This window comes from Choloepus didactylus, chromosome 1 (assembly GCF_015220235.1).
Source record: "Choloepus didactylus isolate mChoDid1 chromosome 1, mChoDid1.pri, whole genome shotgun sequence".
NCBI lineage: Eukaryota > Metazoa > Chordata > Mammalia > Pilosa > Megalonychidae > Choloepus > Choloepus didactylus.
The window spans coordinates 212,701,636-212,713,863 of NC_051307.1; the positions used below are offsets into that span (position 1 = coordinate 212,701,636).

The 12,228-nt window shown below is 37.8% G+C and overlaps 1 pseudogene; it reads right to left on the reverse strand.

The window, feature by feature from the left end:
- Window positions 1-3,244: 3,244 nt before the first annotated feature.
- Window positions 3,245-3,840, reverse strand: LOC119528972 (annotated as a pseudogene).
- Between the last annotated feature and the right edge of the window lie 8,388 nt (window positions 3,841-12,228).

The window sequence follows — 12,228 nt, forward strand, 5'->3', positions numbered from 1 at the left end:
TCTTAGAACTCTGCTGTTTTATGTCTCCAGTGTGTTTTCATCTCTTGTGTTGTGCCTTTCATTTCCTTAGACTCTGCCAGTAGTTTTTTTTCAACTTTAAATTTCTACCTTATGTTTGCCCAGTATTTTATTTATATCCTTCATCTCTTTTGCCGTATCTTCCCTGAACTTGTTGACTTGGTTTTTGATATGATTTAGCATATTTCTTTGAAAATCTTTAATTGATTGCTTCATTAAAGTGAAGCAATATCTCAAGTCTATCTGAATTGAGGTGTAAGTTTGTTCCTTTCACTGGGCCATATCTTCATTTTTCCTAATGTAATTTGTAGTTTTCTGTTGTCTAGGCATCTGGTTTCCTTCGTTACTCCAATCAGATTTTCCCAGACCAGACTGGGTTCAGGTCTCAGAGTGTGGCTATATTCAGAGTCAGGTTTCCCTTACGATGTGTCTTAGAAGATTGACAAACTTTCCTGTGAGGCCTCTAGCCTCTGTGCTTTTCCTAACCTGCCCAGCAGGTGGTGCCTATCAGCCTGTTTCTCCCGACTGGTGTAAGGAGGTGTGGCCCCTTTAATTCTTAGCTTAGTTTGTTTCTGTTTTGACTGTTTTCCCCCAGGCCCTGGGGTCTGAGTTCTGAAGGGTGGGCTGGCCCTAGAGGTGGGCCCCACCTCATTCCTCTTAGTGAAGATACACCCCCTAGGGAGTTATTGTCTGCATTTGAATAGCTCTTTTGTCTCTCTAACTCTTTAACTCCACCCCTGTCTGGGTCAGAGTGCTGCAAATTCAAAATGGCCACTCAGGTTGAGAGAGAGAAAGAAAACCCCCTTTCAGAGCCAGTCCATGGCCCCCAGGTTTCACCCTTTAGTCAAATAGAGCACCCAGTCCTCTGGGTTCCCTCTCCTGGGGCCCTGGTGTCCTCCACCTCTCCAAGGTCAGTCTCTAAAAGCCTCCGTATTTTTCCTTTTTTAAAAAATTTTTTTTTCTGTCAGCCCCACCTCTTCCCTGCTGGGAGTGACCTCAGGGTACTTTGCTGCTTGTTAGGGTTTTGTGTTTGTAGCTTGTATTCAGCAGTCCACTTTTGTTAATTAAAACCCCAGTTGGAGCTGGGCTGAGCTATATTCGCTTGCTCCAAGAATGCTGTTTTCTCCCACAGTGATGTCCTGCAGCTCAGCCTGCCATGGGGGGAGAGGGCTCCCAGCACGGGTCTGCAGTTTATCCTTAACAGATTTTATGCTGCAATCTCATCCATTCCACCCAATCCAGGTTGGTGTACAATGTGTGGACAGTCACGGATTTCCCCCAGCAGTTGTTCCAGATTATTTACTAGTTGTTCCTGGTTATTTATTAGTTGCTCCAGGGGACTAACTAAATCCCACACCTCTCTATGCCACCATCTTGCTCCTCTCACACAGAGTTCTTTTTTTTTTTTTTATTACTCGTAAGTTTTATTAATTTCTTCAGTTTGCTCATTATTTAAAACAAGACATGTGCTTTAAAAAACATTCTTATACATAAATAGACCAAGGAACAGCTAAGTAATTGATCCCTAAAACATGCAAATTCATTTTATTCAGGTGTGTATAGGAAAAGGAAATAAGCTTTAAGCCTTTTTATTTTGATTAATGATTTCCAAATGTCTTACTAGAACAAATGTAATTTTCCAATAGTTTCAAAATGCTGATGCAATTAAAAGGCATTTGTGTTGATAAAGAAGGACTGGAAAAATGTTTGTGCTATGCATGATCAACTGTGAAAGAGTGGGCATGAGATATCTTTAAAATAAATGAATCAGGTAGCAGTAATCAAGAGGTTTAGACAGAAGAACAGGAACTATGAGCCAGATTATGTGATCTGCATGTCTTCAAGGCACATGACTAGTGTAAGCAGGTGACTAGGTTCTATAGACTAATTTGTTCTTTTGTTTGGAAAATAGTCAAATATAATATAATTTCCATTTAAAAGCACTTACTGATAAATAAACGCAATTAGATCTAGGGTAGCAGATATCTTCCTCTCAGATACACACTAAAAATACATACTAGATAACAGTTGGCTGAGTAGCCTAAGCAGTATGATTACAGTCCAGTTTTCTTACACTGCACTTAAATGAACGTTAAACTATTTTATATTGTTTCTATACGTCATACTGTCTATGCTTTTTCAAGTTTCACAAAAGAATTCTTCAAAAGTAGGTAGATTAGAGAATTTTTTAGCCCACAAAGGATGCTCAAACTATTATTCAACAGCAGTCAAACCCAAACCTTGGATTTGACTGTTGACTCTATTCAGTTTGGGCTTTTCCCAGAATGGAAAAAATTTCCCACAATACCTCTCTTCATACAACTAAAATGCTAGCACATCCAATGTGGTTCTCTTCTTTTTCTTTGGTGAGCCAGAGCAATTTACCTCCCAACCCCCTCCACTACCTATGCTATTAACAATACAATTGCCCTAAATATCCAAAGAAGAAAAAGGAATATAAAAGAAAACAACCTTCAACAATATTTAAACCATCATCTTCTCAAGTCAGCTGCAATGTGGAAACAGGATATCAAGCAATTCATTGTATTGTGAATGATCAGCACACTCAACTTGATTCCTGAAAGTGAATATTCAGAGAACAGGGATAATTGTGTGTGCTTCTAATGGGCTAGCAAAATGCTCCCCATCTGACTGAAATAAAATGTTTATATAAAACTTAATAAAACTTAATCTGTCTGGGCTCCTAAAAACAAGCAGCACCAACAACTTGATTACAATTCTCAAAATAACAACTACTCTCCACTTACATTGTTTTGAAGCACCTAAAACTCTTCATAACAAAACACATTAGGATGAGATATAAGCAATACTAATTGTCTCTTGAATACTTTTGTGTTCACATACCAAGTCCCTCCTTAGTTTTAGTATATAGCTCATAAAACTGGTAATTTCCACCTTGGTGACAGCTTTGTGCAATTAAAACCAAAAATGTTTCTCTAAGTAGACGCTAGTTAAACCAAAGAAACAAACACCTTTTAAAGGCTACTGCTGCAATGAATGGTTCAATCTGAAGTGCACTGGGATAAATTGGTTGATAGGACAAAGATAAATCTGGAAGCATAGAACAAGATTCTTTTACAAAATTGAGAAGAGGGTTGAAGAGACCGACAGACAACATCTGTCAGTAATGAAAGGCTTGAGTCACATGGATCACTTTTAACTCCTTATTCTCTCATATCCTTGGTTAATGATAACTTTTCCTTTCTTATTTCTTCACACAGCTTGGCCATGTAAATCCACCACAGAGAGGTGACACAATGATATAGATGAACACAATCGATACGACAATGATGATGATAGTAAGCTTGAGATTCTTCATACACATGGCTCGGGCAAGATTTCTGCTGGTCGTTTTGAAGGTAACAGACTATATTTCTGACCATGATTCCTTTCAGTTCATCCACTTGGGCTTGAGTTTCCATCACTTTGTCCAGGCCCTTATTCTCGGAGTGATGCTTCAGCTGAGCAGCCAAGACACTTGAGAACTCGCTATTCATGGCATATGGAAGTGCTGTCTGTGCTCTTGAACCATATGTAGTCTGGAACTTCTTCTTTATCTCATTCAAAAAATTAAATGCTCGAGAACGCTCAAAATCATCGTCAGTGATACAAAGATATACAATCCTGTCTTGGCAGATGTAATGAAACAAATAATTGCCATGTGAGTACGTTAGTTTGTTATTTTCAGAAGGTATCTTAGCCAGAATCTGCTCTGTCACCTCCAGGAAGTTTCCTCCACAAACAAGCATGTTTGGCAAGGATAGTGGTTCCCCTGGCAACAGCAGCAAAAAGAATGGCCATGGCTTCAATCTTGTCGCCGCGCGCACCTGTCTGGATACTTGATCTGCAGGAGCGCGAGCTCTGGTGGCGCGGCAGCCAACTTCGGGCTCCCGGGGTAGGTTGGACCCCAACACCGCCGACTTCTGCGTGAAGCGCCCCGCCGGCGCGCGGTCTCCTGGGAATGTGAGCTTTCCTCCAATCACAGAGTTCTTTTAAGAAGAGTAAAAGGAATTTTGTGAAATCAAATAAGCACCAAGGGGGTGTTATGGTTCCCAAAAGGTTGAAACTCATCAGTGGCAAATCTGCTCAGTAGCACAGTGTTAAAACCCGTTCCTTTTCAGGAAAAGGAGTGGATGAGCTACTTTGCCTCTAGTTTATACTGCTCTTGCTTGGCCTGATGATACAAACTCATTGATGTCATGTCCCAGCCGTGCTCCTAGTGATGCACTTTCTGAAAGGGACCACAGAGTTCACAGAGGCATCAGCAAAAAGTTCTGCCCATGGAAATTTCCCTGCTTCCCTTAGTGGGTAGGTTGGGGGTGGATACAGACATAGATTGTAAAAGTGACCTTTAAATGTACATGTATGTTTTTACAAATTAAAAAGTAATGTGTGTCTTAGACATCTTTACTCCATTCTATTCTTCACCCCATCCCCACTGCAACCCACATTCTATCTCTGACTCCATTCTTGAGCTTCATCCAACCCCAGAACCCCACTCCATGTTTTATTCCATCTCTGCATGAGATGCTAGATACTCAGGAATGTGTGAGAGATGAAGTGGGGATTGAGAACAAGTTAGAGTGAGGGGTGAAGTGAAGTTCTCTCAAAAGTTGATGGTTGGGAATATTGTTGCAAATATTTGTAATTTTTTAAAACAAAGCTTTTACATTCTGACTCACGTCAATCTGTATGGCACTGTCAGAACAGCTACACCAAAATATCCCATCATTCAGCTACACCAAAATGTCTTTCTTTGGGCATCAGTGACGTCAGCAAGTCTTCCTCTGGAACATTGATGGGGGAGTGAATATTGGTGCTATCAGATGTCTTAAAAATTTATCAAGAAAGATGGGGAATAGGAAGAGATTTGGGAACTTGCTACTAGAATAATAGTATATCTCTATATTTCTTTATCTGCCTTTGGCATTTTGTCTCATTATCTCTGCCCTATATGGGCCCTAGTAATTGCAGCTAGCAGTTTCTGGTTCATCAAAGATACCACCTCCAAGGATATTTATTTACATGTGGAAATTGATTATAAATTGTCACCAAGAGGCTGCTTTTTACAATGTGGTTTTGTGAATGTAAATATGTCAATTTATGTTGAGTTAATCTAAAAATATAAGGCTGGATGAGTAGTGAATAGAGCTTGGTCATAGATCAGAGTCTCAAGAGGTGGAAGGACAATTATAGGCAGAGAGCTGGTGCCTGGATGACCTGTTTCCAAAATTTAATTCAGATTCTTTTATAACATCCCCAGTAAGTGGAAGGACACATCAGTAACCAGGAGCACCCACCTCATAAGATGAAATACTTCATTTCCAGTTGGTCTAATTCAAGTCTTTCCTTAACTTGAGCTGAAATCTACCTGCTCAGACTTTCTCCCTCTAGTCTCAGTATATCTTTCTGTGATCACAGATTGAGACTCACCCAACTTCCCCATGGCAACTTTGCAAGTATTTGGAGATGGATATAGCTAATTTCTATTTTTTTTTGTTGTTGTTGTTTAAATGAAATCTTACATTTAAATTTGTGACACTGAGGAGTGGGTCAATTCAGATAGAAATCTCATATTGAACAATCAGATGACATGTTTTTTGCTTTTCTCAAAATTTGCCACGCTATTCATCACAGCATATACAGCCACGGTGGTGTTTGAAATTAGGTGATTACTTACAAAGTCCCTGATGTGTGCATATTCCCAGAACACCATAGTTTAATTTATAATCAGTCAAATATTGCATGCTAGTAAATGAAGGTGCTTTCATGCAATAAGGAAACCTTCCAGAGGCACCCTGCAGCTCCAGAGACATGCAAGGTTTTTGAAAGGTGATTTCAAATATATTGTTCTGGTAATTTAAGGTAATTAATAAATTAGCAAATATTTAGATGGGTATTACCCAAGTGTTTCCAAGTTCCTTATAATTCTGTACTCAGAGAATTGGAAATTTTGTCATTTTTAATATTCATTTAAGCATAGACTTATATCCCATGCCCTAGGTATTTTTATTGATTTTCTCTTTCTGAAATTTCCCTTTTTATCTATTTTATTATCTAAGATAAAATTCTTGAGGCTTTGCTTATAATCTTTTGGGTTTTGATGTAGAGATTAAAGTAATCCTTTAGGAAGTTATGATAACAGTAAGCCATGCTGAAATATTTATTAAACATATTCATAATCTATTATGTGACCCTTTTGTTTAAATACTAAAACTTGTTTTAGACAGAAAAAGCAGGATTAACTTTCCCTATGAAGAGAAATGAGAAGACAACATATGTAATTTACTGCAAACTCTGTGAGTTCTTAAAGTTTCTGAAGAATAGCAATGGAAATAATTGCAAGAAAATTGGAGCGGGAACCCCCGCATTTTGAGATGATTAACCAAAAATGTTTTCTTCTTAGCTATTTGTAAGAATGAGCAAATTACTTTCATATAGCTGAACATACATTCCAAATTTTCAAAATGGGAACATTTTTAAGAAGAGTTGGATTTCTTGGGAGTTTTGAAGCTTATGGGAAAATTTATAATACTCATTTATTTATCATTCATTCAATATTTACTAGCCCTACCTAAATGTTAATTTTGTGGTACTTACCATATTTTCATCATGTAGGATATTCTTTTGCATACATAGGTAGCATGTGATTTTCTGGATGCAGGATCTGTATCTTATTCATATATTTACATATGAGACTGCTTACATGGTAGGTAGCCACTTAATGTAGTTTCTATTTGCATACTTAAGTAATGCTATGAAAGTACTATTTCAATATGTTTTAAAGTTTCTTCCCTAAATGATTATCAAAGATAGGCTGTCAGTTACAATGCAGTTTTATTCAACTTGAAAAGAATTTTAAAGCACATATGTGTTTTGATGTTCAGGATTCAATGAAGCCTTGCAAAGGAGAATGCTTCAGAATGTTCGCAGCTCATGGTTGTGTTCTGAGTGCTGCACAACTGAAAGGGGTGGGAGGACTGACATTAAATACCAAACCCATAAAATGTGAATGATTGGTATTAGAGTATATGCAAAACATAATATATTTTCTTCAACTCCAGAGCTAAGTTAAAAAGAAATTTGAATTAATATCCCACCTCTAATTGCATAAGCCTTTCAAACCCACTTCTCAGTTTGGTACCATTAGCAGCCTGATTGGAAGCCACAGTGTTTGCCCAACCAGATCCAATGAATGGAAAATCAGAGTGAATGGTATTAAGACAGCAACATGTGAGTGAGCTGCATTATGGAAATTATGCTGACAAATGGCAGAGTTACTATGTTAAAAAATACTTGGAAGCAACAATATAGATTCATTCATGACCATGATGGGGGTCATTTTTATCCAGATTAATTGATTAAGAGAGGATTTAAGGAAGTAGTGAAATTTTAATTCAGTAGAATCAAATGACTAAAATCACTGAACTGGATCTTTTTCATCATAAATGTAATTTTAGGTTTTAAATAATACAATGAATGGATAGTTTATTGACAGAAGATATAATTCTACAGGGTGTTAAAACATTACACAGTTGTACAATGCAAATGAGTATTGATTAGAGAACAGCCTCAACCAAATTTATGCCACTCTACAAGAAGAAAACATGAATTTTTCAATAGTGATATGAATGGTTGTTGCATACACCATTGCAACAAAGAATTTTCAGTTTGCAATTCTGAGAGCTTATTAGTTATTTCTAGATATACCTTTTACCAAAGAGAAGAGAGTCTATTCTCTTTTCACAAAAGACTTAAAGGAGACAGTGTAATAAAAAATACACATGTGAAAGAAATGTGTATATAAATAAATTCATCATGAAATAATTTGGAAAATTTTTACATTATTTTAAGTTCAACACATTCTGTTCACAAATATAATGTGATTGCCTATGTGCCAGGCAATGTTGGAGATGCTAAGGAAATATTAATGAATGTATCTAATCATCTCTCCTTATGGAGTTTACATTAAAGTGAGGCAGAAGGACAGTGAAAAGATGAATAAACAAAATGTAAATTATGCTGTTATAGTGACATGTCTAGGGAGAAAAATTAAGCATGGAAAGGGAGTATGGAATGTTGTGGGAGAGTGGCATTTTAGATAGGATGGCCAGGGAAGGACTCACTGAGAAAGTGATACTTGCATAAAGATATGAAGGAAACTAGATATCTGGAGGAAGAGCCAGGAATGATACTCAAACTTTTATCCTTGGCATCAATCAGGTATGCAGCAATGAAAAGACACCAGCCTTAGACTAGGAACAAGAGATGAGAAACAATGAAAAGGTGATAGGCTCAGTTAATTGTAGATTATATTGGGTTGAAGGATTTTAGGAATTGGAACACTAGGGGCAGCAAGCTGGAAAGACAGAAGGTTAGAGATAGAACAAGAGTCTTGAAATTGAGATTTGGGAGGAGTTGAGATTACTGTAAATGGCACGTTCTAAGGAATGGCTTTGGGAGTGTGTGCTTTAGGTAGGATGGAGGAAAAAATTGTAGAAGAGGTAAAAGAATTGAGAGTCCAGGTTATGGGAAATATCTTCTGTGTGGGTATTGAAATCATGAAGCATAATGACAGGGGTAATGTTAGAGAGACATTGAGCCAAGAGTTAAATTCTTTAGTCAATGAAGGTTAGTGACCTGGGGGCCAGGAGGGACAACAACTGGGAGGGGTAAGGAAGGTAGAGTCTGATGTAATGAGAACCAAAAGTATTTTCTTTTGTAGGACAGAGGAAGGGAGAATGGCTTGGGAGTAGCAATGCTGAGTCAGCAGGACCCTTCCCCCTCTTTCTTCCTCATGTACAGTGGGAAGTGGTAGAGAAATGGCTGATTGGAGAGGCTGCAGAGGAATGAGTGCTCTCAGGAGGGAGCCATGTTTCAGTTAATAAAAAAGGTGAAGGAGGTTTACAAAAGAAGATGGGGATATAGGGTATTCTGTTGATGAAAGATGAGTTTTAGGAGATGGCAAAGGATGGTGTATGGAGTCCAAAATGGGAATGCACTGAGAAGTATGAGGATCAGAGCCCAGGATGAGAATAAAAGGTTTCTATTCTTGAAGGTTAAGCATGGAACTAGATGGCTGACCATGCTTTGGCCTTAGTCACAAGAAGTAAAAAGTAACCACAGAACTGATTTAACCCAGCCCCAATCAATCGGCAATAGCTGCTTTAGCTTCCTCATTCCTAGAAGTCAACCAATCACTAAACTACATGCTTCCTGGAACTCGATATTAACCTTTAGCTCTGTTCAGAGAGATTGTGTGGCTTATATACAGTTCTCCCTTTCTTGGCAAGTAACAAGTTGGTGGTTTCCTCCCTAAACAAGGTTTTGGGGGCCCTGGCTTGATAAGACTAGGAATAAAGGATGTAATGATATTGATCCTTGTGTTCCCAGGAGAGACACTGGTGGATTTGCTACGAGTGATGAGAAGGAAGAGGGTGGAGGGCTCTTTCCAGGAGCATGAAGAATTCTGGAACACAAAGATGTGGGGTCCTTCAGAGATGACCAAAAAGAATAAAATATCCCTGTTGTTGTGGGGTTGACATGTTAGTGGTAGTGGTGGTGAGACAATAAGTAAGTGACTTGCACCGTATACTTAAATGTGAAAATTTATATGGAGAATAATTAGGGAAGGATGATATGAACAAGGAGGGTGGGAAGGAGAAGGACTGGTGGTTGCTGTATGAAGTGGGATGATCAGGGGTGTCCCAGTGACAAAATTACATTTGGCAAAGACTAAAGGACTTGAGGGGCCTATATAGATATTTGAGGGAAGAGTGTTCCAAATAGAGGGATCAGCAAGAGCAAAAGCTCTGAACCAGGAGGGTGCTTATTGTATTTAGGGAACAGTAAAGAGGTCATGTTCAGTTGGAAAAGGGGATGGAGAAGGAAATAGGTAACAAAACCACAGAGATAAGGAAGCTGGGCAGATCATGTAGGACCTTGGACATTTAGACTTTGGTTTCTATTTTGAGTTGGATTGTGTACCTTTGGAGGATTTTGAGCAGAATACTTAAAATTTATAACCAATTCATACATTCAAGTTCAGTATAGAAACTCTGAATTAAATTTGGCCTTGAGAAATATTCCTGATTTTTTTTATTCACAGATTGAGTGTCATTTATTTATATAGTGAGATGAAAACAATTGTATTTAATACCAAATGTCACTATAGTTGATTCTGCCTTCTAAAGCAGGTGACATAGTTCATGTCTGTTGGGAAATAAATCTTTATATTGCTCTTTTCCATTTTCAAAGAACATTAGGAAGGGAATTCTCATGGAATTCTGTCGAGCATTTTATTTACAAACATTTTTTATACTGCAGTAAGTCCTCTTTTATTCTTTATACTATATTTCAGCCATTTTGTGTTAAACAGGCTTTAATAGGCTACCCCTGGAATCATTTGTTATATCATTTCCATAGAAAATACAATCTGATTTCTAAATTGTTGACTTACACATGAATTTTAGGGAGTCAGCCTAACAATTTAGAAATTACCTGTACAAACAGGTCTAAATGCTAATCAGCCTTCAGTAGACCAAATAGTTTTAATTAATTTTTCAATAGGAAAATCTCATGCATTGGGAAATGACTTTTGGGGTTTAGTATATAATCTTTAGATATAGGACAAAGTTTTTCTTGACTGGTATTGAGATTCAAACTGCTACAGAGATTTCATTCTTAAACTGAGTAAAACTTAATTCTTAGAAGTGAAGAGTAGTCTGTTTTCCCCTTCTTGTTTATTACATCTGTGAAACAATTTCTGTTGCCTTTTTCAAAGCAGTATTGAGATGGAGGCATTTACAGCTTTTGGAATGAATATTCTGGGAGTAAAGAGAAGCAATGAAGCATAGGTACTAAGAGCAGATGATCTAGAATCAGGCAGAGTAAAGCTTGATTTCCACCTCTGTGGATTTCCTAAACTTGGGGTTCCTCAGCAGTGTCACAAAGCCACAACATGCTCATCATCTACCTGGGCTTTCCTACAATATCACCCCCATGGGTCTTGGAGTGGGCAAGGAGAAACTATGCAAAAAAGAAGCTCATGCTCTATGTTGTGCCATTAGTCTTAAAGTTCTTTTTCTCTGACACCAGGGTCTTATATGTTCTTCCAGAATCCATGTAACTGGCAGGCTAACTTGTTAGCTTGCAAGTAGGGCAGAACTTGGAACTCTTCACAGTTCTTGACACTGTATCTTCAAGTTCACTAATATTTTGTTCAGTAATCTCTAATCTGCCATTAATCTCTTTCACTCTATTCCTTATTCACACATTGCTGTTATAATTTCTAGATGTTCCATTTTGGTCATTTTTACATCTTCTACATCTCTATTTAACATGTTCAATCTTTTCTCTAGCTTTTTAAACACCAGAATATAGTTATAACAGCTGTATTAATGTCCTTGCTTGCAACACCTTTCATCTGTGTCACTTCCAGTTGGTTTTGATTGATTGGTTTTTCTCCTCATTATGGCTCCTATTTTCCTGCTTATTTATATGTCTGATAGTTTTTTATTGGATACAAGACATTGTGAATTTTATGTAGCCAGATCATAGATATTTTTTGTATTCCTATAAATATTCTTGAGAATTTTCTGAGATGCGGTAAATTTATTTGGAAAAAAGTTGAATCATTTGAGTCTTCCCTTTATTTGTTAGGTATGAACAGAGTAGCATTTAGTTTAAGGTTAATTATTTTCTCTACTGAGGCAATTCATTTCTTTGTATTGTTCCCAAATGGTTTTCCAGTCTGGCTGGTGGAATAGGCCCTATCTCTTGTCCTCTGTGAGCTCAAAGCACTGTTTCTCTGATTCTTTCATACAGTTCTTTACCCAGCCATGAGTAGTTTCCTCACAGGCATGTGTCAATCAGTATTATGCTGAATCATCAAGGGGGACCCTCTTCAGATCTCCAGAGTTTTCTCTCCTTGAACCTCTCTCCTCCCTGAAAATTCTAGCTAACATGGTCTCTCTCAGCTCCATCTTCTCAAAGCATGGAGTTCTCTGGGCTCTGCTTCAGTTACCCCTTCCCATGTTGTGGCCTGGAAATTCTCTCAAGGATGTATGCTGGGTCAGTCCTAGGGCTCACCTTGTTCATATCCCTTTTTTCAGGGATTATGATCCTTTGTTGCCTCATGTCCAATATCTTGAAAGTCGTATCATGAATGTTGTCACTTTTTAGTTGTTT